The sequence below is a fragment of the Sciurus vulgaris genome (genome assembly GCF_902686455.1).
Source record: "Sciurus vulgaris genome assembly, chromosome: 5".
Lineage (NCBI taxonomy): Eukaryota > Metazoa > Chordata > Mammalia > Rodentia > Sciuridae > Sciurus > Sciurus vulgaris.
In genome coordinates this window covers 27787824-27811877 of record NC_136465.1, presented here as the reverse complement: position 1 = coordinate 27811877, position 24054 = coordinate 27787824, and the positions used below count along the sequence as shown (strand labels likewise).

The 24054-nt window shown below is 35.2% G+C and overlaps 1 protein-coding gene across 6 annotated transcripts in view; it reads right to left on the bottom strand.

Moving 5' to 3' along the window:
- Window positions 1–24054, bottom strand: part of LOC306662821 (uncharacterized protein) — a 207104-nt gene that overhangs the window by 118921 nt on the left and 64129 nt on the right. Inside the window, exon 3 of one of the 6 annotated variants that reach the window (XR_013764268.1) lies at window positions 10912–10987. The exons of the other annotated variants lie outside the window; for them this stretch is intronic. The gene's annotated coding sequence lies outside the window, so the exon portion shown is untranslated. The remainder of the gene's footprint in view (window positions 1–10911; window positions 10988–24054) is intronic. 6 annotated transcript variants of the gene reach the window in all.

Genomic DNA, 24054 nt, shown 5'->3' with positions numbered 1-24054 from the left:
CAAAATCCAACAGCATGTTAAAAAATTAATATATCACGACCAAGCAGGATTTATTAAAAGAATGCAAGAGTGGTTTAATATTAGGAAATCCATTAGTATAAGCACCATTTAAAAAGATCTAAAGAAAAATGTGACTTACCATAATATAAAATATACTTCAACAAAATTCAAAGCCCATTGCTGATAAAGTACTTTGTAAAATTGAAAGTAGGGATTTCTCTTCAAATTGATAAAATATGTTTACTGCAACCCTAAAGCCAGCATATTACTTTGTGGTAAACACAGAAGGTATTTCCAGAATAAGGCAAGGATATCTGCTACCCTCCCTTTCTTATTTAATACAGAATTAAACTTATTTTAATGCATGAAAATAAGAAAAAATAATTTCAAAAGAATTGAAAAGACTGGGAATCCATCTCAGAAGTGAAATGCCTGGGTTGAATCTCCAGCACCATTTAAAAAAAAAAAAAAAAAAAAAAGGAAGGAAAAGAAATTAGAATTGGAAAAGAAAATAATCTCTATCTGTATATGGTATAATACTTGGAATATCTGAATCAATGATAAAACTATCATAAATAAAATAATTTGATAGGATACAAAATTGTACAAAAACCTAGTCATTAAAAAACATTTATAACATCAACAAGAAAATAAAAGTAAACCTAATGATATACAAAACCTTTATAAGGAACATTTCAAACACTCCTGAAGACAAAAGCAGAGTTGAGCAAATGGAAAGATAGACCCTATTCCTCAGTAAGATGATGCAATAAAAAAAAAATATCAGACCTTCTACTGGTTAATATAAACATAATTTGATTCTCCAAAAGTATACATCAATATTTTTTTGTGTTGCTAGGTAAGTTGACTCTAAAATCTGTAGAGTAAAATATGTAAATTAACTGATTAGCCACTTACAAAGAAGAGCTAAGAGAGAAGTTATCAGGTGTTCTAACTATCAAAACATGGCATATGTAAAACAACTGCACTGATGAAACACAATAAAAAGTTTAAAGATAAATCCAGCTACAGAGGGAAATTTAGAATGTAATTGAGATGGATCTCACTTCTGTGAAGATATGCTAGGCTACTTAATCAATAGTACTGTGACAAGAGGAGAGTCACTTGGAGAAAGATAAAACTGAAGCTCACACCTTACACCAAACACCAAAATAAACCCTGAAGGATCAGAATTCCAAATACAAAACTGCAATACAAAAATACAAGAAAAATGTAATTCTACATTTATAGAATAAAACATTCATTACTTCCTTTAAAACTTGGATATCAGAAGACTTTTCTAACTAAAACTCAAAAATCAAGGCACATAATGAAAAATAAACAGGTTCAAAAAAAAATCATAGGGTAAAAGATAAATGCCATTGTAGTAGAAAACTTTTGCAACATTTATCCAAATATGCAAAGAACCCTGAGAGCAAAGACAAGCATTTACTTCTGCAAATATTTACTGAGAATCTACGCAGCGTAAATCTCTGCACTGAACTTGTGACATGGGACAGTGGTAGGCGATCACGTCTCTGTTCAAAGTAAGAAAATCTAAGGCTTTTGCGCCTCAATAGAAGCCCCTTTGGCAGTCAAGGGCAACTACTATACTAATTTCCTGCATGTGTTTTTCATTTTACTATTTGCCTTCTTGAAGATCCCAGAATGCAAAATAACCCATGAAAGAACTATTAAAATCCTTTGATATTCTAAGATAAGAAGAATATCCCTATTAATCATAACATTTATTCGGAATCTTTTAAATTGCAGTTACTTAAGATACTTTTATTAGACTATAAGGTCTAATTTTAAATGCAAGTTTTAATAGTATCTTTTGTTTGTAGCCATTAAAGTTGTTGATTATGTGTTTACTTAACCCTCATTTTAATTTGAAATATCCAATATGACAGTAATCGCAATGTTCTCGTGCAGTATTTGGCTCTACATTTTATTTCACTCGTAGTCCTAACTACAACCAATTGAAGAATTCTGAGCTTGCTGTTTTCCATTATTTCTTACTCAAACATACAGAGATCAAGTTTGTTTAATATTTTGTTTAATAATTTTTGTTTAAATAAGACTATTTATTTTCAGTGGTAGCAAAGTTCTTGTGTTTTTTTCCCTTAATATGTTATTCTTACTGTCTTAAAGGAGGTCTGGGAGAACAAGGACAATGTATGTTTCCCATCTGACAAGAGAACTCTACCCACTTTTGTATTATTTACCCAATAATGATCAAGGCCCAGGGCATTTCCTGGGGATTAATGGCTGCCTAGGAGATTGACTGAAGGCCATTAACCCAGTCAGTCATTAATTTTCTCAGAAAACCTAGTTGAAGTCATTATTTCTATTATAAGATCAAGAGCACACATACCTTACCACTACTAAGAAAAAAACCTTAACATTGACAATATTCTCTAGAATTTGTCTTATGTACATTCAGTTTGTAAGTTGTATTTTGAGAGAAATGCCAAAGAAACCCTGAACAATTTAGTAACATGACAAGCTTCACATAGACATTGATGTCATGAACATTTTTGATTGTTTCCTCTCTCCCTGGCTTAGGAGTCAACAAAAAATAAAATCAGTTTCTCTGTCTCTTGTCTCCCCCTCTTCCTCCGCCTCCTCCTCCGCCTCCTCCTCCTCCTCCTCCTCCTCCTCCTCCTCCTCCTCCTCTCCACTCCCCCTCCCTCCCTCTTTCCTAAGGGCTTCAGTGTATCAGTTTCCACCAAAGGTGTAAATCTGCTAAAGCAGCATGTGGTAGGTCAGGCCATACACACATTATTGAAGTACAGGTAAAGCTCTGAATCTACAGCGTTTTCATTAATAGCATTTTCTCAGAAATAAATATTGGAAAAAAATTATTCCTTCTGAGCAACTTAATTGAAATGGATCTTTAAAAACTAGAATGTGCACGATTATACCGGGAGTCACTGCTCTGAAGCACCAAACATTGAGACTGACCAAGAGGAGGAGTGTGACCCAAACCATCTCCCAGGAAGCAAAGAGTTCAAAAAAAGCAACAACTTGCAGAGTCCTGAAAAAAGTAAGAAATTATACAAGAGAAACTTTAAGGAACCTCAGAAAGTTTCAGTTTGTGAATATGCATGACCAGGACAGTGCTCATCAAATAGAGGAGATTTCTGGATGGATTCTCAAGTTCAGGCATTTTCATTAATCCAATTTCTTGTGTTTAAAATAGGTATTAAGTGAATTAGAGTAATCTGCTATTCAAGGGGAAGATTTATGTGTTGGAGTAAGATTCAGTATGAACCAGAAACAGCACCTAAAGAATAAAATATAATTGGATTCCCTACCCACCTTCTTTTCATTGGTTGGTTAAATTTCCATCCCTCGAAATAAGGAGAGTGGTGTTGACATATTCTCCCGCATCGATGTGCTTATATTACTTTCTTGTACTTCCCTTCCTTAGAGATGATTGACATAGCCTTATACATTGGGTACCTTTCTGCCTTTCCTCATTTTTACTCCTCCCATCCCTGCTAAGCCACACTCATCATCCCTACATGCACAGATGAGAAACAGTGAGCCACAAAAAGTTAAAGAAGAAAAACTTTGAGAAGGAAGGGCAAAAGTCATTGGTTTGTGCTGAAGAAACCCTGTGGTTAACGGCATCCATCCTTCTCAAATAAAGGGAAAAAAAGGAAGTGACCATGCTGATGAGAAATACAAAAATAAATTTAAAATAATCCCCATTCTAAGAAAGTTACAATCTGTTAAGAGAAATAAAACAAGAACACGAATTATTCTGTGTTAACAGGTGATAAGAACCTCATATTAGTGTCACTAATGTCTTAGCTTTTTCACTACTGTGACTAAAAGACCTGACCAGCACAACTGGAGAGAAGAAAAGTTTTATTCAGGGATTCGTAGAAGGCCGGCTCCATTCTTCAGGGTGAGGCAGAACATCATGGTGGAAGACTGTGGCAGAGGGAAGCTGCTCACATGATAATCAGAAAGCAGAGAGAGAGACTCCACTCTCCAGATAAAAAATATATACCCCCATAGCCACGCCCCCAATGAACCACTTCCTCCAGCCACACTGCACCTCCAGTTACCACTCAGTTAATCCCATCTGGGATTAATTCACTGATTAGGTTAAGACTATAACCAAGTCATTTTTCCTCCAAACCTTCTTGCATTGTCTCATATGTGAGTTTTTGGAGGACGCCTCATATCTAAACCACAACATTCTACCCCCTGGCCCCCCAAAACTCACACTCATCTGACAGTGCAAAATATACTTAGTTGATTCCCAAAAGTCCCCATATTCTCAACAGTTCCAAGACAGCTCAACGTTCAACTCCAAAGTCTTCTCCAAGGCTCAAGACAAAGTCTCATTGTGAGCTCCTATAAAATTAAAAGCAACTTACAAGTATCCAATATATAATGTTTACAGAGTAAACATTTCCATTCAGAAAAATAGGGGCATAGAAAGAAGGGATAGGATCAAAGCAAGACCAAAATCCAGCTGGCAAACAAGTCCTATAGCTTTACATCTGGCATCTGGGGCACAAGGCATGGTGATTTTCTGTTCAAAGGACTTGCGTAGCTCTGTCCCTCTGGCCATGTTGATTGAAGCACAAATGGCCTTTCTGTTGGCTTGTATCTGCTCAATTCCTGTAGCTTTCCCACGTTACTGGCATTTCTTAATCTTGGGGGGTCTCCACTGCAGCTTCAACTTCCTCTTCAAATCTCCATACCTTCCCTTCTCAGGGGCTGCCTGCAGGGACTCTGACCCTGCTGCACTTTGCCTGGTTTCCAGGACCTACCTTTGAAATCCTGGTGTAATCCTCCATGACCCCCTAACTTCAGCATCCTGCATTCCTGCAGAACCATCACCATGTGGTTGATGCCAAGGTCTGCTGCCATCTTGAGCAATATCCAAGCCTCCAGGACCCTGGCTGCAGCCGCCACTGAATGTTTGGATGAGTGAGCATATTGAAAAAAACTCCCTAGGCTCCCTTGTACAAGGAGTATTTCCCACTGGTCTCTTCTCAGGAGAATTTTCACTTTTACTCCCTTAAACCTGACATGGGTATGGTCTTGCCAGATTCTGAGATGCCCTCAAGCTATCTTTCTTATTGTCTCTGGGCAAAGTCTTTAGCATTTCTTTAGTGGCAGTAACATCTTTAACAACTGCAACTTCCTTAGCCCTAGTTTTACTCCTGCCTTTCAAGGTCAAGTTTTTCAAATATTTCTGCTCTGCTTTATGCTCCCAAATATCACAATAAACTTGGCAAAAAACCACCAGCAATATCCATGTCACTTCCTGAATGCTATCCTGCCTAGACATGTCTTCCACCAGATTAAGAAATCCATCACTTTTAAAATTGGCCTCACAGAAAGTCTCAGGACATGGGCAAAATGCAAACAACAACTCAGCCAGAACATAACATGAATAGCTCGAGTTGAGGCAGATCATCATGGCGGAAGAATGTGGCAGAGGGAAGCAGCTCACGTGGTGATCTAGAAGCAGAGAAAGAGAGAGAGAGAGAGAGAGAGAGAGCGCGAGAGAGAGAAAGAGAGAGAGAGACTCCTCTCTCCAGATACAAAATATATACCCTATAGCCATGATCCCAATGAACCACTTCTTCCAGTCACACACCTCACCTATCTCCAGTTACCACTCAGTTAATCCCATCAGGGATTAAGCCATTGATTAGGTTAAGGCTAGGACTCAAGCATTTCTCCTCCAAAATCTTCTTGCACTGTCTCGCACATGAGCTTTTGGGGGACACCACATCTGGACCATAACAACTAACATGGGTGATTCATGTATCACATCAGATTGGGAAAATAAAAAAATAAAAAATAAATAAAAATAAAACCATGAAGAAAATAGCTTTGAATGATGAGAGATTGGAAGAAAATGAGCAAGAGAATAGCTCGAAGTGCTAAGGACAAAAATATGGGGGGCTACTGTAAGAAGCATTAGCACTTTGGTTTGTCTGGAGTATGCAGAGTATGAGAAATACTGTGAAACATAATTAGGAAATGGACTGAGGACAAAGCAGAGGTCTGTAAAGGTCAGCTGGGAGATACTGGAGAAAGAATGAAAGATTCTGACCAAAATGCTATTGCTACTGATGACAATGAAGAACAAGAACTGTACGTGAATACTGTCAAAAACTGTCAGTGATGTTCAGAATGAGTTGAAGAAACGAACATTGGCTGTCAGCCAATTGAGACAATTTAAATAGTCCAAAGGCAGGATAATCAGACTTTAGCTTAATAGTGATGGAAATGGAAAGAAAGTTGATAAAACAGCTATTGAGTTGAATGAAAAAAATCATTTTCAATGTCTCAACTTTTTTGTCGGGTAATCCATTTTTATTTCATTTTATTTTACTGTAATAATATTTTATTTCACTGTGATAAAAAGAGACCCTCTGAAAATGTTTTGCTATAATACCTGGTTGTACCTCTGGTTGGTTGGCTATAGGCTTTACAGAACTCTTTATCTTGTTTGATTAAAGCTTTATGCCCAGTAATTAACTCCCCATTTCCATCTCTCCCTGCCCCTCACAACTACTATTCCACTCTTTGATTCTATGAGTTTATACTCAAATCTACAACTATTTGTGATGCCTCATATAAGTGCAATCATGGAATTGTCTGTGACTGGCTTATTTCAGTTGACTTAGTATTTTCGGAATTCACCCATGTTGCCACATAGGGCAGATTTCTTTTTTTAAGGTTGCATGGCATTCTATTGTATGTATATACCACATTTTCTTTTCCATTCATCTGTTGTTAACATTAGTTCATTTCCAGATTTTGGCTATTGTGAATAGTACTGCAATTGATAAAGGAGTACTGATACCTCTTCAAGATCCTCATCTCAATTATTTTGGAGAAATACCCAGAAATGAGATTGCTAGTTCAAATAGTAATTGTTTTTACTTTTTTGAGGACTCTCCCATCAATAATTCACAAGGTTCCTATTTCTTCACATCTTTGCAGACATTTGCCTTTTGTTTTTTGTTTGTTGTTCAAGGTTTTTTCTCTTTTTCTCCATATTTGTTATTAGTGCATGATAATTGTACATAATGGTGAGATTTGTTGTTATATATTTGTATATGCACACTACTTAACAATATAATTTGCCCAATATCATTCCCCAGTATTTCCCCTTTCCCTCTTCTCCTCCCCCCCCCCTGATTTATTTCCTCTACTCTATTGATTCTATTCAATATTCATGAGGTTGGATTCTTTTTAAAAAAATAAGTTATCTTGACAAGTGTGAAGTTATATCTCATTGTGCTTTTGATTCACATTTTCGTGTTGATTAGGAATGTGGAGCATTTTTTCACATACCTTGGGACATTTATAGGTCTTCTCTGGAAAAAAATGTCCATTTTTAATTGAATTAATAGATTTATTTCAACTCTTGAGTTGTTTGAGTTCCTTGTATATTTTGGGGATTAACACCTGTTAGAGTTTAAATATGTGTTGTCCCCCAAAAGTTTATTTGTGAGACATACAAGAAAGTTTAGGGTTGAAATGATGGGTTATGAGAGTCAACCTAATCATTAGATTGTGTTAATCCCCCTACAGGGATTAACTGGGTGGTAATGATTGGCAGGTAGGGTGTGGCTGGAGGAGGTGGGTCACGGGGAGCATGCCTATGGGATTTATATTTTGTCCTTTGTGAGGAGGGCTCTCTCACTCTGTGCTTCCTGGTTGTCATGTACTGAGCTGCTCTTCTCCCTCATGTCTTCTACAGACTAAGACCTCTGAAACCATGAGCCCCCAAATAAACTTCTCTTCCTCTAAAATTGTTCTTAGTCAGCAAAACACTGACTATAAGTAACACCTTGCCAGAATATGGTATGCAGGGAGTAATATTGGCAAAATTATATTGTCATATTGTTATATTTTGTGCATGTACAAATATGTAACGACAAATCTATTGATATATACAACTATAATGCACTGATTAAAAAATGCAGGGGAAAAAACCTACCATAGATGTAAGCAAATGAAACTTGACTGTGTGCTAAAAAAAACTATTTATCCAAAATGTATGATTTGTAAACAATGTCTCCCATTCCACAGTTTGTCTTTTCTTTTTTTCTGTTGATTGTTTCCTTTGCTGTGCAGAGCTTTTTATTTTGATGTAACCTCTCTTGTTTACTTTTTGGTTTTGTTGTCTGTGCTTTTGGTGTCCTATTCATGAAATCATTGCCAAGCCCAATGTCAAGAAGCTTTCCTACTCAGTTTTTTGCTAGATTTAGTTTCAGGTCTTGTGTTTAAGGTTTTGCTGTATTGTTTGTTTGTTTTCATTTTGAGTTTCTATTTTGTGTATGGCATAGAATAAAGGTCTAATTTCATTCTTTTGCATATGGATATAAAGTTTTCCCAACACTAATTGCTGAAGGTACTATCCTTTCCCCATTGTGTATTCTTGGTCCTTTGATAGATGGTCCATTGACTGAACATGTATAGGCTTACTTCTTGTTCTCCAGTCTTTTCTATTGGATTATACATCCATTTTATAAAAATACCATGCCATTTTGATTACTGTACCTTTGCAATATAGTATGAAATCTAGAAGTGTGATACCTCAGGGCTAGGAATGTGACTCAGTGGTAGAGTGTTTGCCTATCATGCAAGAGAATTGTGTTCAAGTACTAGAAAGAAGAGAAACAGAAAAGAAACATGATGGCTTCAACTTAGCTCTTTTTTCTCAAGGTCAATTTGGCTATTTCTGGTCTTTTATTATTTATTCTATTTATTATCATTATCTTACTGCATTATTGTTATAATATTGCAACAGAAAGTTAAACAAATAAAAGAGCTTCATAGAGAAACCATTGATAAATATGTCATGAACAAAGTATTTTGATTAACCTAATTCACTATCCCTGAGAGTCAAAAATTTTTACTTTTGTAAAGGATCTTCAGGAAATAAACTCCATAGAGAGGGACAGAACCCAGAATCCTTTGAGAGACATAATTATAAAGTGGTGCAGGGGGAATAGGCCTGTGATTCAAATAAGCCTGTCCCCGAATTCTAGCTCTTGGGCATGCAAACTCAGTGACACAGAGTCACCCATGTAACTCCATTGAGCTCCTATTTCCTCATCTGACACATGGGAATAATACTGTTTACATTGCAGGATATTGTGAGACTTAGGTGACATAAGATTTTAGACAATAAAAAAGAGATAAATTCAAAATTATAACCGGATTTCAACAATCATTTCTCAGTAATTTATGAAATCAGTAAGCAGGAAACAATAAGGATGTAGAAGACACTGAATAACATTATAAATCAATTTGACCTAGTATTTACAGATAATACACATGACAACATTGGACTAGAATACACATTGCACATGGGACACTTTTCAAGATACACTATATTCTGGACCACAAAACATGTCTCCATAAATGTAAACCATTTTAAAACCATACAAAATAAATGCTCTGAATATAATTAAATTAGGTTAGAAATCAATAAAAGGAAGATGTCAGGGAAACCCACAAATATATTGAAATTAACATACTTTTAAATAATCCATGAATAAAAAGAAATTAGCAACTATACTGGACTGAAAAAAAAAACAGAAAACACATTCTAAAATCTTTGAGATGCAATGAAAGTAATGTATACAGATAAATCCGCAATACTAAATACCTGTATCAGGTTAAAGAAAAGTTCCCAAGTCAATGACTTCGACTTCTATCTTAAGAAACTAAACAAAGGAATTAATTGACATCAAGTAAGAGAAAAGAAATAATAAAAATCAGAATAGATATCAATGAAATAAGCTAGAGAAAAAAAATTTATGAAATCCAAAGCAGCTTCTTTAAGATCAATAAAGTTGATAGATAAGTCATACTAATCAGGGAAGAAAAATGAGAAAAGACCCAAATTTCCAATATCAGTAATGATAGGAGTTGACATCATATATATTCTTCAAAAATAAAAGAAAAATAATAAATATTATCAAGAACATTTTGGCATTAAGTTTAACCATTCAGATAAAAGACAATTTTGTATGTGTTAGACAGAAGTCATAACAAATTTCTCAAATGACACAAACTATCCAATTCACTCAAGTACAAATATTTAATTTATATGGAATCTGATGAAACCCTAAATAGTCAAAATAACCTAGGAGGGGGAAATATAGTAGAAGGTCTCACATTTCCTGGTTTTAATGCTTTTTACGAAGTTACAGTAATTAAAAAAAAAAAAAAAAAGTGTGCTAGTGGGGAAAAAAATAGATACCTAAATAGCCTGTTAAATAAATTGAATTTATAATTGAAAGCTTCGCACAAAGGAAGAAAGAAAAAAAGAAAAGATCTCTAGGCAGTTTGCTTCATGGAAAATTCCACCAAATATTTAAGGAAAAAAATTATGACAATTCTATGCAAACTCCACCAGAGAATTGAAGAGGAACTCCAATTCATTCCATGAGACCAGTTCTCAGATATGAAACACAGGCTTACATTACAAGAAAAAAAAAAAAAAAAAAAAAACTATCCTCCATGTCCATTGATGTAAAAATTCTAAACAATCTTTTAGCAAATCAAATCCGGAACCATATAAAATGAATAATGCAATGTTACCAAATAGGGTCCAATCAAGGAAAGCAAAACTGGTTTAACATTCAAAAATTTATCAGTGCAAATCACCCTGTAACAAACTAAAACTGAAAAATCACATGATCATCTCAACAAGCCCAAAAAAGTACTTGACAAAAGTTCAATAAATATCTCTGATAAATACTCTTAGTGAGGCAGAAATAGAACTTCCTCAATTTGAGAGACGGCAAGACAACAAAAGCTTACCACTAATATCATATTTAATGGAGACAGACTGACTGCTTTTTCCCTAAGACCAGAAAAAAGGCAATGATATCCCTCACTCACCATGTCTATTCAACATTGGACTGCAAGTTCTAGCCAGTTCCCCCAAGGCAAGGAAAAGAAAGAAAAAGGATCCAAACTACAAAGGGAGAAAAGGGCCTCCATTTAGTGACAAAATCATCATCTATATAGAAATTCCTTCATAAATCATAAAAACAAGTGATTAGAATTAATAAGTGAATTTAACAGGATGTCAAGATATAAGATCAACATACAAAAATCAATTTTAATTGTATATACTAGTAATAATTAGAAATTGGAATACAAATAATAATATGGAAAAAAAGAACTTTGACCCATACTAAATACAAACATTAAGATTAATTCAAAGTGGATTTTATTACCAAATATAAAACCTAAAACTATAAAACCCCTTGAGAAAAATCTTCATGATCTTGTATTAGGAAAATGATTATAAATTATACCAAAAGCACAATCTTTTAAAAAGATATTAACAAATTATATTTCATCAGATTAAGAATTTTCATTCTTCAAAAAAGACTAAGATAAAAAAAAAAATACAAGCTACAGACTGTGAAGAAATATTTGCAAATTACATGTGTGATAAAGGATTTTTATCCAGAACATAGAAAGAACTCCCAAAATTCAATATTGAGAAACCAAACAACCCAATGGGAAAAAAGAGACTTCAAAGAGTCACAATGAAACTTCAGTGATCATAAATATGTTCATTATCTTGATTGTGCATACGCCTATGCCAAATTTAATCAAATAGTTCAATTTAAACATAATCTATCACTATCAATTACCTCAATAAATATTTTGAAAATAAAAAGAATAATCAGGAAAAACCTAAAAAAAAAGCAATTAAATCCTGCTAGATATTACATAAAACTAAAAATATCTTTTAATGGTGGTAAAACATTATGTAGATTAATAGATCTATGGAATAGAACAGAAAGTTCATAAGTAAAGTTGTGTATATATGAGCATGTAGTGTATAATAAAGGCAAAATTCACATTAATGGGAAGAAGTTGGATTATAAAATATAGAAGGTTGAAATGTAAAGTCAGTGGTATTTTTTTAAAGAGTAGATTGATTCCTAGTCTTACTCCTTACTGCCAAATAAATCCAAATGGGTAAAAGATTTCAATGGGGAAAATAAAGCCAAAAAATTAACAAGAAAATTATAATTTTTAAAATAATCTTGCAGTAAGAAAACTCTAACTGTACCAAAAACCAGAAGTATAAGGTAAAAATACAACATATTTAACAAGTAAAATGTAATGTGTGGAAAATGCTATAAATGAAGTCAAAATTAATTAATTACAAATTAGGATGAAGTACTTTTAACTCCTATCACAAAGGGATAACATTATACTTATTAACAGATCTTTACTGTAGAGAGAAGAAGCAGGACAGATGACTACTTCTGAATTTTTCCACATGAGAAATATTTAAAGTCATTGAAGTTGTTTGGCCCCCAAAACCCTAAAATCTGAGGGATTAAACTTCTTATCTTTCTCAAGGGCCACCACAGGGGTGGTGGGAGTATCTCTTTCCTCAAGAAATTAGTACTAAGGGTGGATGTTACATGGAAAGATCCAGAACAGCTCATTTTAAAAAAAAAAGAAAAAAAAAGAAAAAATCTTTAACTGGGTCAAAAATGGGTCCATTCCAAGTTTTCCGAGGATTCTCCACACTGCTTTCCAAAGTGGCTGTACCAATTTGCAACTCCATCAGCAATGTAAAAGTGTGCCTTTTACACAATATCTATTATTGTTTGTGCTCTTGATAATAGCCATTCTAATGGAGTAAGATGAAATCTTAGAGTTGTTTTAATTTGCATTTCTCTAATTACTAGAGATGTTGAACACTTTTTCATATATTTATTAATCGCCTGTATATCTTCTGTTAAATGTCTGTCCAGTTCCTTGACCCATTTATTGATTGGGTTCTTTGTATTTTTGATGTAAAGTTTTGTAAGTTCTTTATAAATTTTGGAGATTAGTGCTCTATCTGAAGTGCGTGTGGAAAAGATTTTCTCCCACTCTGTAGGCTCTCTCTTCACATTATTGATCGTATCCCACTCCTCAGTTTATACCCAAAGGACTTAAAATCAGCATATTTCAGTAACACAGCCACATCAATGTTTATAGCAGCTCAATTCACAATAGCTAGATTGTGGAACCAACCTAGATGCCCTTCAACAGATGAATGGATAAAGAAATTGTGGTATATATACACAATGGAACATTTTTCAGCCATGAAGAATAATAATATTATGGCATTTGCAGATAAATGAATGGAATTGGAGAATATCATGCTAGGCGAAATAAGCCAATCCCTAAAAAGCAAAGGCTGAATGTTTTCCCTGATAAGTGAATGATGATATATAATGGGGGGGAGCAGTGAGAGAAGAATGGAAGAACTTTAGATTATGCAGAGAGACATGAGAGGAAGGGGGGTATGAAAAATGGCATAATGAGACAAATATCATTACCCTATGTACATGTATGATTACAAGAATGGTATGAATCTACATTGTGTACAACCATAGAAAAGAAATGATGCACTCCATTTGTGTACAATGAATCAAAATGCAGTCTGTAAAATTAATTTTAAAAACACTTTATCAGAGAGCAGAGACAGCACATGCTGCTACTGAAAGTGAAGTTCAAAGCTCACCTGTAACTCCTTCCTAACTTGGGCACTTAAGAATCTTTATAATAAATAATATCCTAACAAACAGCTTATAAATTGACTCCACAGAGTAGTTTTAGATTTTTGTTTTTCCTGATGCAACCCATGAATATAGCAAACTACACATCTTCTGAAAAACAACTTCATGAATGCATTCCATAACCAACCCCTTCCCTCACCCCCAGGAACCAAGGATTCTATGATGTTTGATACCTATCAATTAACCTTCCTGCCAAAGCAAGGATACATTTGCAGAGGAGCAGCAAATCCATGGGTTTACATTTCAGATGGAATGGAGCAATGAGATAAATCAGCAACAAAAACAAATGAATATTCAGAGCCACACCTAAAGTGAGGCAGTTCCTTTTGACGGAAAGTATCTGGAAACATGGGGAGGTGATTCTTCAGCGGGTGCCCAAAACTGTGCCCAATCACAGGATTCTTTCACCTGATCGTAATCTCCCATACATCTACAATAAAACCATCTCATTTTGATGATGCTTTATGGTTCAAGAAACATTTTCACATACATTATTCCACATGAAATTTCACAATAACCTTGTGTGAAAAGCCGGGCAAGGGTTGTCACCCCTTCCTTATAGGAGAGGAGGCACAGAAAGAATCCACTAGCTAACAAGGAGTGATGTCTGGCCCCAGGCACGGCCCTCTGATCCCCTGACTCTAAACCAAAGCAGTGATTGCATGTGTGTGCGTGTCCATGCATGTTGGGGGAGTTACTGGGGATTGAACCCACTAGCCACACCCCCAGTCCTTTTTCACTTTGAGACACAATCTCCTTAAGTTGCCAAAGCTAGCCTGGAACTTGAGATCCTCCTGCCTCAGCCTCCTGACTAGCTGGGATCACAGGTATGTACCACTGTGCCTGGCCAAATCAATGATTCTTAATATTTTCCTGCTAGATGTCAATCTATGGCAAAATTGCCATCTGAACAAGAAATAGAGGTAATGGAATTACTCCTTTACAAATTAAATTGCCTTTATTGAAAGCACTGTTCTTCTTTCAAAGACTATAGTGTTGGTGTTAAAATGTACTCTTTATTAAATGATAAATGTAGTTTTTTTTTTCACGTCCATAATTGGCAAAATTGAAAACCACCCACCAGGTGTGGTGTTGCACCCCTGTAATCCCAGTGGCACAGGAGGCTGAGGCAGCCTCAGCAACTTAGTGAGGCACTAAGCAACTTAGCAAGATCCTGCCTCCAAATTAAAAAAAAAAAAAAAAAAAATTGCTGGGGACGTAGCTCAGTGTTCAATCCCCAGAATCCGAAAAAAAACAAAAAAAAAAACTGAAACCTAACCATCAATATAGAGCCCCCAGGTTTTTTTTCAGGAGACTTTTCAGATAAATTCAATCCAAAATTCTGGAAACCACCTGAAGGAAACAGGTTAAGGTGGAGTTTATGAGTCTGGCTACAGCAATTAAGGAAAATAATAGTATTCGGTGAATAACACAGCACATTATTGGCCTAAATTTTGAAGAAGTGAAGACTATTCCAGAAGCATCAGACAAAATTTTAAATACCATCCCACATATACATTCCCACCACACCCAGCCATACATGGGAGATGATTCTCTGAAGCTATAAGGTATCTGAAGTCTGCATCCATTGATACTTTCCCTGTGTATTCCCTATGTGGACTGAAATAACCATGATTTAGGGCCCATCTAGAAGTCAAAAAAGCAGCCTAATTGCATGAAGACAAGCCACAGGGCAGCCATTACCATCAAAGGTTCATAGCTATTTCTACACAAAGCACTGTTTCTGACTGGATATTCATGTACCCTAAATACATTTAAAGCACTTAGAAAATAATTAAGACAAAGTGAGCCATCATGTGCTATCACAGCCAAGTGTGGTTTCACTTATAATTCAGCTTTTACTGTTTTAATTTTCCTGAGGTTTGATCTGGCAGTGTGTGAAACCAATTGATTCCTCTATTTTCTTTCTAACTTCAAGCCACAAATCCCTGGAGACGCACTGCATTTATTTCCCCCACTTTACCTCCAAAACAAACGGACCAGAGCACAACTTATTTTAACAATGTGGATTACAGAATGGTTAAGTCAATCACCACAATGAGAGGTGAGGGCGAGGACTGCTGAAATGAGGAGATCCGGCTCACCCTCTGAATATGGGCACCGTGAGACTTCAACAGCAGGCTCAGTTAATGGAGAGGGCTGACCACGCTGAAACCAGAGCCCTACCTCTGCACTCCATTCACAAAACTGAACTGATGGCAATTAATTCATGATTAGTTCATTTCAGCTAATATATGAACCTAAACTTTTGCTGAATGATGTAATATTTCAAAAGTGGGGCTGTGCAATGGAATTTATTGGACTTCCTGAAATCACCAATGTAATTGTTTTTGCTGTTCACATATTAGGCACAGTCTCAGGGGAAAAGGCTGATTCTTCTCATATAATACTCTTTCCCCAAAGCTTGAAAGTCTGTCATCTTTCTCAATATACTCACTTCGTTAAATAGTTTATGGCTTGCAAGAGGGTCACAAAGTCTGAGTAACAAAATGACTGTCCTGACAGATTTAGACAATAAAACCACCAGATTGTTACATAAATGTTTTTCTCAGAGGCTGTTTCTGAAACACATACTAAATGCAAATATTGAAACACCTGCATGCCAAGCACAACTCTTTTAACAGATGTTAATCCCTGTGCATTTAACCAATGGATTTAGATCACATGAATGTAACTTGCCCCCTTTAGACTATCTTGGAAAAGTACCAATTACCTTATTTCAGTTTGACAAAGAAACCGTTACTCCCTGTACTATAGTTTCAGTTGTATACTTGATATTAGGAATATTTAAAAAGAAAGTAAATATATATATATGTATATATATATACATACACACACACACACACACACACACACACACACACACATATATATAAAGACAACCTGAAACAGGCAAAGACTTTATACTACATCAAAAGTTATCACATAAGTTGTCTACTTGTAGCCCAGAAACTTTACAAGATCAATGCAGTTATAAATTTTTTTTAATTTATCTCCATGGCCCTGAAAATATCTCAAATTTTGGTCTCATTCTCTGCTTCTGCACCAGGAGCCAGACTGACAAGGCTTTTAAAAAGCATATCCTTAGTTGGTTTTCAATATCGATGGACTTGTTCTTGATGAATTCATACCTAGAATGTTGCCTTCCACTTTGCTACCACCTGTCTTCTGCACACTGCAAGGCCCTATTTGTCCAAGAAACTTTTGGATTAAAAAACATAACCAGACTTTTTTCCTGAGAGACCCTCCCATGCCCTGTATTTAATCAGAGATAAATCAACATATCACTAACACACCAAGATTAAACTTCAGGAAAGTCAAGTCTTAAGTTGGCTGGTGAATCCTGGATGCCACAGCTATGAGGTCACAAAAACTTCCAGATTCTTAGCCTAGAATTTCTGTTTCTTTAGCCACTATACCATGACAAATTGGAAGTAAGGCCAATTTTCATTTTGTTACCATGAACATACTTTCAAATTTTGGCCTTTTCTCATACTTCTCATCTATATTCTCTACATACCATGTACAGTATTAGCTACTACAGTGGATACAAAAATGAATTCTAAAGGTATTTTCTGCCCTCAAAGATCAGAAAACCCTCCTTAAAAATACTGACTTACATGAAACCATTAGAAGCATAGAGGTATACATGAGAAAATAAATAATAAAATTTTGGTAGAGGGTATAATTACAATGAAAAAATCAAAGAGTGAAAACATTTCTTAAAAATGTAGGCACCGAGAATGCTGAAAGTGGTAGTTTCATGGATGGATAGTATAGAAATGTATATAAAAGAGTGAGTATTGTTGGGAGATTGTTCTTCCTGGGTATCTCAATTTCTGTATTTCTTGCAAGCATAGGCACAAATTGATACTGTTCCAAATTATTTCTTCCAAGATATTTATAAAGATAATTCATTCATATTCTCCCCCCAGACATATATGCCTATTGCCCATTATAAAACATTTAGTTTCCTTAAGCTCAGCATTCCTCTCTTATAATGCAACATATTGCTTGTGCAAATGTCACCTGGTTCTTTGGGTCACCCTGTTGCAGGTGGAGCTTGGGATGCTGACACAAATGCATAACTCTGGATACTGCTCTGGCTGAGTTATGAAATTATGGCAGACTCACTTGGAGGATAATATATCAGACCCTTAAAGTTCTTAACAGTATATTTGAGACAGAGACCGCAGATTGAATAAAGGTATAGAAACAAGAAAAGGCAGAGACAAACACAGAAAAGATACACTATCCCCATGTAGTTCCAGACATTATCAATGGAACACCTGGTTCTTATAACAAATTAAGAATACAACCAGTGAGATTCAGCCAAGGAAGTTAATTATTGTCTGAATTTAAATTGATTACATTATGAAAAAATTATTTTTTTCCTTTTCAGATGCTATTTAAGGTAGTTAAATAATATATTTAGCTATATTAGCTGCAGCAGGAAAGAATAAATAATTTCCCTAAAATGACCAACACATTATGCTGGGACTTACAAAAGTGTTGACTCACCTGAACTGCAGTTCAAGCTGCTATAACAAACTACTATGAATTGGATGGTTTATAAATAACATTATTTCTCACAGTTATGGAGATTGGAAGTCTGAGATCTAGGTGCCAGAAAGTCAGGTTCTAGTGAGAGCCCTCTTTCTGATAGCAAATGACTGAATTCTCCTTATAATGCCACCCTGCAGAAAGGTGACTCTCTGGAGTCCTTTTCATTTAAGCCATTAATCCCATTCATTCACAGTTCCACTCTCCTGACATAACTACCTCCAAAGACCTTGCCTGCCTCCTAATACCAGCACCAAAGGGATTAGGATTTCAACCTTAAATTTGGTAGTGGGAAAACACAAACATTCAGTCCACAACACCCACAATGGTTTTTACAGTTCAACATAAGGGGGGATAAAAACACTGAAATATTTGTAGAGTTTTATTTCAGTTAATTAAATTTATGTTTCACCAATCATGTTTCCCCTTCCACCTTAGTCGTCAGAAATTCAGAACCAAATAGACCTCAGCTTTACTCATATGGTTTGAGTCATCCTGTTGTAATTCTTTGACTTTCACATTGTATTTCCTCTGGTCTTGACATTCTATTTATGCAGATCTGTAATCATTTTTTGCATATTAACTGTATCATCTCAAGTGTTTTCTGAAATGAGTAGTCTACTAATTAGTCAATGATAGGTCACTTATCATTTAAGTACTTAAATAAGCTTCAATGACTCTATTAACTACTTGCCCAAATTCACCTCCTTCTCTTGATAGCTTTCTAAAGGCAGAAGTGGAAACTCTAGTGAGGTGTACATTGAGCAGGTAAGGTAACTACGATTTTCAGCTTCAAGAGGCTGCATAATAATTTCTTGCTTATTCAACACACTATCCAGGAGCTGGGAGAAAGAGAAAGTCAGAGCAAAACAATTTAGTTTCCTCCCAGTCATGGGACTTCATGGAGAGGAAGGTTCCCATCCAGATTGAGTCTAAATACCATAATAATGATTGGCTCTACATAAAAGCTTACAAAGAATGTGCTTACAGATCACCATGCATGCAGATCACCTTCACATACCCAAGCTAACTGCATTGTATCAGTAATGTGCATTCCCACTAAATCACACTTTTTGCCTTCAAGTCTCTTTGCAAGCATTCTCTCAAATCTGTTGACACAAAGTACCACATGGCTTAATTAAATTGAAATAAGTCAGGGCAGGGAATGGTGCCTGGACAATTGGACAATTGGAAGATGCTTTCCAAATGTTATTCTTCCAATGGAAGTATGTAGAATCCGTAAAATAACAATGATTATTTCAGCACCATAAATCAAGCTAACATATTTGTTTCCAGAAATGTCCAGTAGAATGAACACCTTCCAGAACCAAGTCATCTCAACAAAATACAGCTGTCTGGAACAACACTGGAATTTCTGTGTTTTTCTTTCTTTTTTTTTTTTTTTAAATAAGAAAGTACATCTTAAATCATGGCTAATCAGTGAGATTGATGACATAGTATTTAAGAATCAAAGGAAAGGACAAATAAGAGAAAGATAACTGTAATACTCAGAAAAATGATTTTCATTTTTACTTATAAGGGATATTCTATAAAAGTCAATTAAGTATGCAAATATAAGGGATTCAGGGTTGAAACCTGCAAGACATAATAGAGGATTGCAAAGAATGTTGTTTTAAACCAGACTGTGCAAAACATGAAAACAGATTAAAAGAGAGGATCCGTTTAAGTATCTCCCTCCATTGTACTTAACTGAAATTATACTTAGAGTGGTAGAATGCTGCAGAAGTTAAGAGCTGGACTTCAGGACTAAGCAGATTGTCTGGATTGGTCAAGTCTGGTTATATCACGTCCTCTCTCTGTTCTTATTCAGTTTCCTGGGTTTCCTCATCAGCAGGATGAAAGAAAGGGTGTTTGTGAAGAACAAGTGAGATAATGCCCAGGAAGAATACAGAACAGTAACTGGCACAAGTAAAGTCCTATATGGGATAGATTTATTATTAACATTACTACTACTACTACTACTACTACTACTACTACTACTACTACTATTACTACATTTTGGTGTAACTTTAGATCTTACTAAAACAGTGCAGTGCCAAATGCATTCTGTTATTTGTGATTTTAAAGGCTTCATAATTAAGCCTGTTTTGTGTGCAGTATACTCTGCTTTCCAAAGCACTAAGTAAATCTGATTATAATGTGCTCACAAAGACATCAGCTTCTTCAGATCATTGAGTTGTGTTGAACATTAAAAACGTTGCATATCCTTGTGTTTTCCAGCAAATATCAGAAAGTTTGACACTTTGTCTATACTGTACTAAGATGAAAAATATTCTGAGTATAGCTTTCTGGAGATTGCAAAATGCAAATAACACATTCTGAAAGCTTCTTAAATGTTAAGCGCAGTAGTACTTAATTTCGATTACTTATCACACATCTCAAATTATATCTCAATATAATCTATATTGATGATACAGAATATGACAGGACATTAAATCTATAGATACAGGTGCTGTTTGTGTTTTAAGAAAATTCAAAACACAAGATGATTCTATAAAACCTGATGTGGTGACCAAATTAACTATAGTATTAAAGCTACCTATTTTTACATTGTGAAATAGTTGTATTTAAAAAAAAAGCTTTATTAAAATGAATCATTGTAACAGGGCCTATTTGCAACAAATTTCAATCATATATTAAAAACATATACAAAACAGGTAAATAAAAGAATAAAGTTATAAAATCAGTGTTACTTATGAAATAGCACTTGATCTAAAAAGCTGTAGAAGAACAGTATTGCAATTACTCAACTCTACCATTTAAGCATGGAAGCAGTTATAAACAATATCTACAGATAAATGGGCATGGTTTTGTTCCAATAAAGTTTTATTTGAAAAACAGATAGCAAGGTAAATTTGTTGAAACACTTCCCATTCTTCCTGCAGACAAAACTCTTTCCTTACTGCCTTATTTGAGATCAGATAGAAAAAAAATGAAATATAAGCAGTCATTATCCATCTGACCCAATGTTTTATCAAGTATCTTAAGATCGAGATGAAGAACTGAGTTTGAAATGCAATCACATACTTCAATTGCAAAACAGTCTCATACTCGGTACTACTAAAAGATTTCTTTTCTCTTTGAATATGTAAAACACACACACACACACACAGTCTATTTGAAAGCTATTTCTGAACATTTTCTCAAAAGGGATATTTCTGGAAAACCTGTGAATTTTTCAATTTCTAATGAAAGTGACTCTTGCAAAATGTGAGAAAAGTCAAAAATTACAAAACTTTTAATCTTTTCAGCTAGAAAAGAGACAACAGTCAAACTGAATATTATGGTATGTAACAAGAAAACACCATATGCAATTGTGTGGTTTCTTCTCTTCACTCAGATGAAAACTACGTGTTGTTCTAACTAAATTTCAGAGTGGGACTAGTCTAAGAAAAATAACATAAGGTAGGAATAAGCCCCTTCTTCTTACACATTTGTTTATTTATGTATACTGAACATCTACCACATATCAGTAGCATTCAGGCACTAGAAACAGTATGTGAAAACAGACAAAAAGTTCACTGACTTCACATTCTAATTGTGGGATACAGAGAATAGAAAAAGTAAAAACTTTAAATATATAATACGTCAGGTGACAATAAATAACATACAAAAAATAAAGTCAGAAAAAATGAGTAGGAATTTTTTAATATGAAATTGTGGGTGTTACAAATTTATATAGAGCAGCCAGAGAAATCCTTACTGAGAATGTGACATTTTAAGTACAGAACTGAACACCCAAGGAAATGAACCAGAAATAGTGTGAAGAGTGGTCCAGGCAGAGGTCCAAGTGCAAATGCCCTCAAGTGAGAGAGTGGTTGATGTGTTGAGAGGCAAGGACAGAGCAGAGAAACCAGTTAGAAGAATATGGAATAACCAGGTAAGATGTTATGGTTTAGACTGAGGTAAAAGCAGTAGAAAATTTCCTATTTCTACTTATTCCTCAGAATTAGTACATCCTAGAGGAAACCTGGAAAGAAACAGTGAGATGGTTTTAAATACAATCTTTCAGCAATTCCTCAGTCATTCCTTAATGAGAGATCCCAGAGAGACTGGGTGAGGAGAATGGGATCTGAGAGCCATATGCAATATCCATGGGTTTTTCTCTGGAGTATCAGAAATTCTAGATTGATGACATTAAGACTGGAGTGAAGTGTAGACTCCAACATTTCTAGTTAAAATCTGTCTGTACTCATCACTACTTTACACTTCACAGCTTGTCTGGACTAATACAGGGCTGATGAACTTTGTATGAATTTCCTATGGGGGAGACTCAAATTATGGAAAGGTTGCTGTTGGAAGTGAGGGATGGGAAGAAGGATGGAAATTTTCCCATTCTCTTATTCTAGAATACAAAGTCCACATTCATGAAACTTGAACAACTACAGAGGGCAGAAGGGGTATGTCATGGAAAATGTGGTGTCCTCCACAAAGCCTAGTATAGGCATCAATAATTATTTGCTGAATCAAATTTAAGTTACATGACAAGTTCTATTTATGTCTAGATAGCAGGAAGTCAATTATTACAGTTTGATGCTTTCTTGTTTATGGTTGCTGGTTCTCAAATTTAACATTCTTCAAAACTATGATATATTAGTTAGATATGATTCTTATATGTACTTGCACTTTATTGAGACAGATGAAGCAGCTAAATATTGTGCATGGTCGTTAAGCAGTTGATATAAACACTTATGATGAAGTTATTCAATTTAAGATAAATATAAACAAAATACTATACATGCAAAGTTAAATTATTTTCCAATAGATTGAGAACATGCCATGGCCATATAGTTTCTTGATCCCTGTAAGCACTCGAATGTATCATAATCAGTTAATAAGTGTTCTCCGAGATTCTGATATTTAGACCTTCATTGTTAGCTCATCCACATTCACGGGAACTCAAATGTTTTTGGAACTCTGCAATTCAACTCTAGTAATGAAAACAAATCTTGTTTATCTGAGAAGACCCATTTGCCAGGATCTCTGTGGAAAAAGTTTAGTGTAGTTGACCTAATGTAGTTCTCTATTTGTATAGAAGAGGAAAGTATGATGCTGAAAGTCATTTCAGGAAAATAATATGAAAAGCACAATAGGAGAGATGGACTGAGGTCAAGTGCAAATACTATGTGTCATGAAGGATGGACACCAACACTCCAGTCATAGTTATTAGTGGTTCTCAGGAGCCCTGTGCTCTCGTTCCCCCTTCCTCTGTAAATGCCCTTCCATCTGACAGGATGGCCACCACAATCATCCCACAAGCAGAAGCCTGGCCTCATTGAAAGCTCCCTGCAGTCAGTCAAATTTTCTTTCATACTCCCTTACTGGACATCTGGGATGTGGTACAAAGATTATTGGTGTACCTGATTCCTCCAATAGAGTGAGTTCTTTAAAAGAAGGGGCTAGTGTCTGTTTTATTTTGGATTGTGAATGTCTAGCATGAGGCCTGATAAATAATAGAGGCTCAAAAAGTACTTTGTCACTACATATAGGCAAGGTGGTAAGTGGTTAATTCGACCTTCCCACCTCCTTTCTCTGTATCTCACATACCTTCTCACCCCGTCCTCATTGACCTTTAGAATACTGAGTGATCTCTCTCTCTCTCTTTCTCCCTCTCTCTCTTTTTTTTTTTTTTGAATAGACAAATAAAAATTGTATATATTTATGGTACGCAACATGATGTTTTAAAGTATGTATGCATTGTGGAATGGCTAAATCAAGCTGTGATTGACACATTTATCTGTAGTGAGAACACTTAAAATCTACTCTCTTAGCAATTTTCAAGTATAGCATTATTAACTATAGTCACTACATTGTATAGTAAATCTCTTGAACTTTT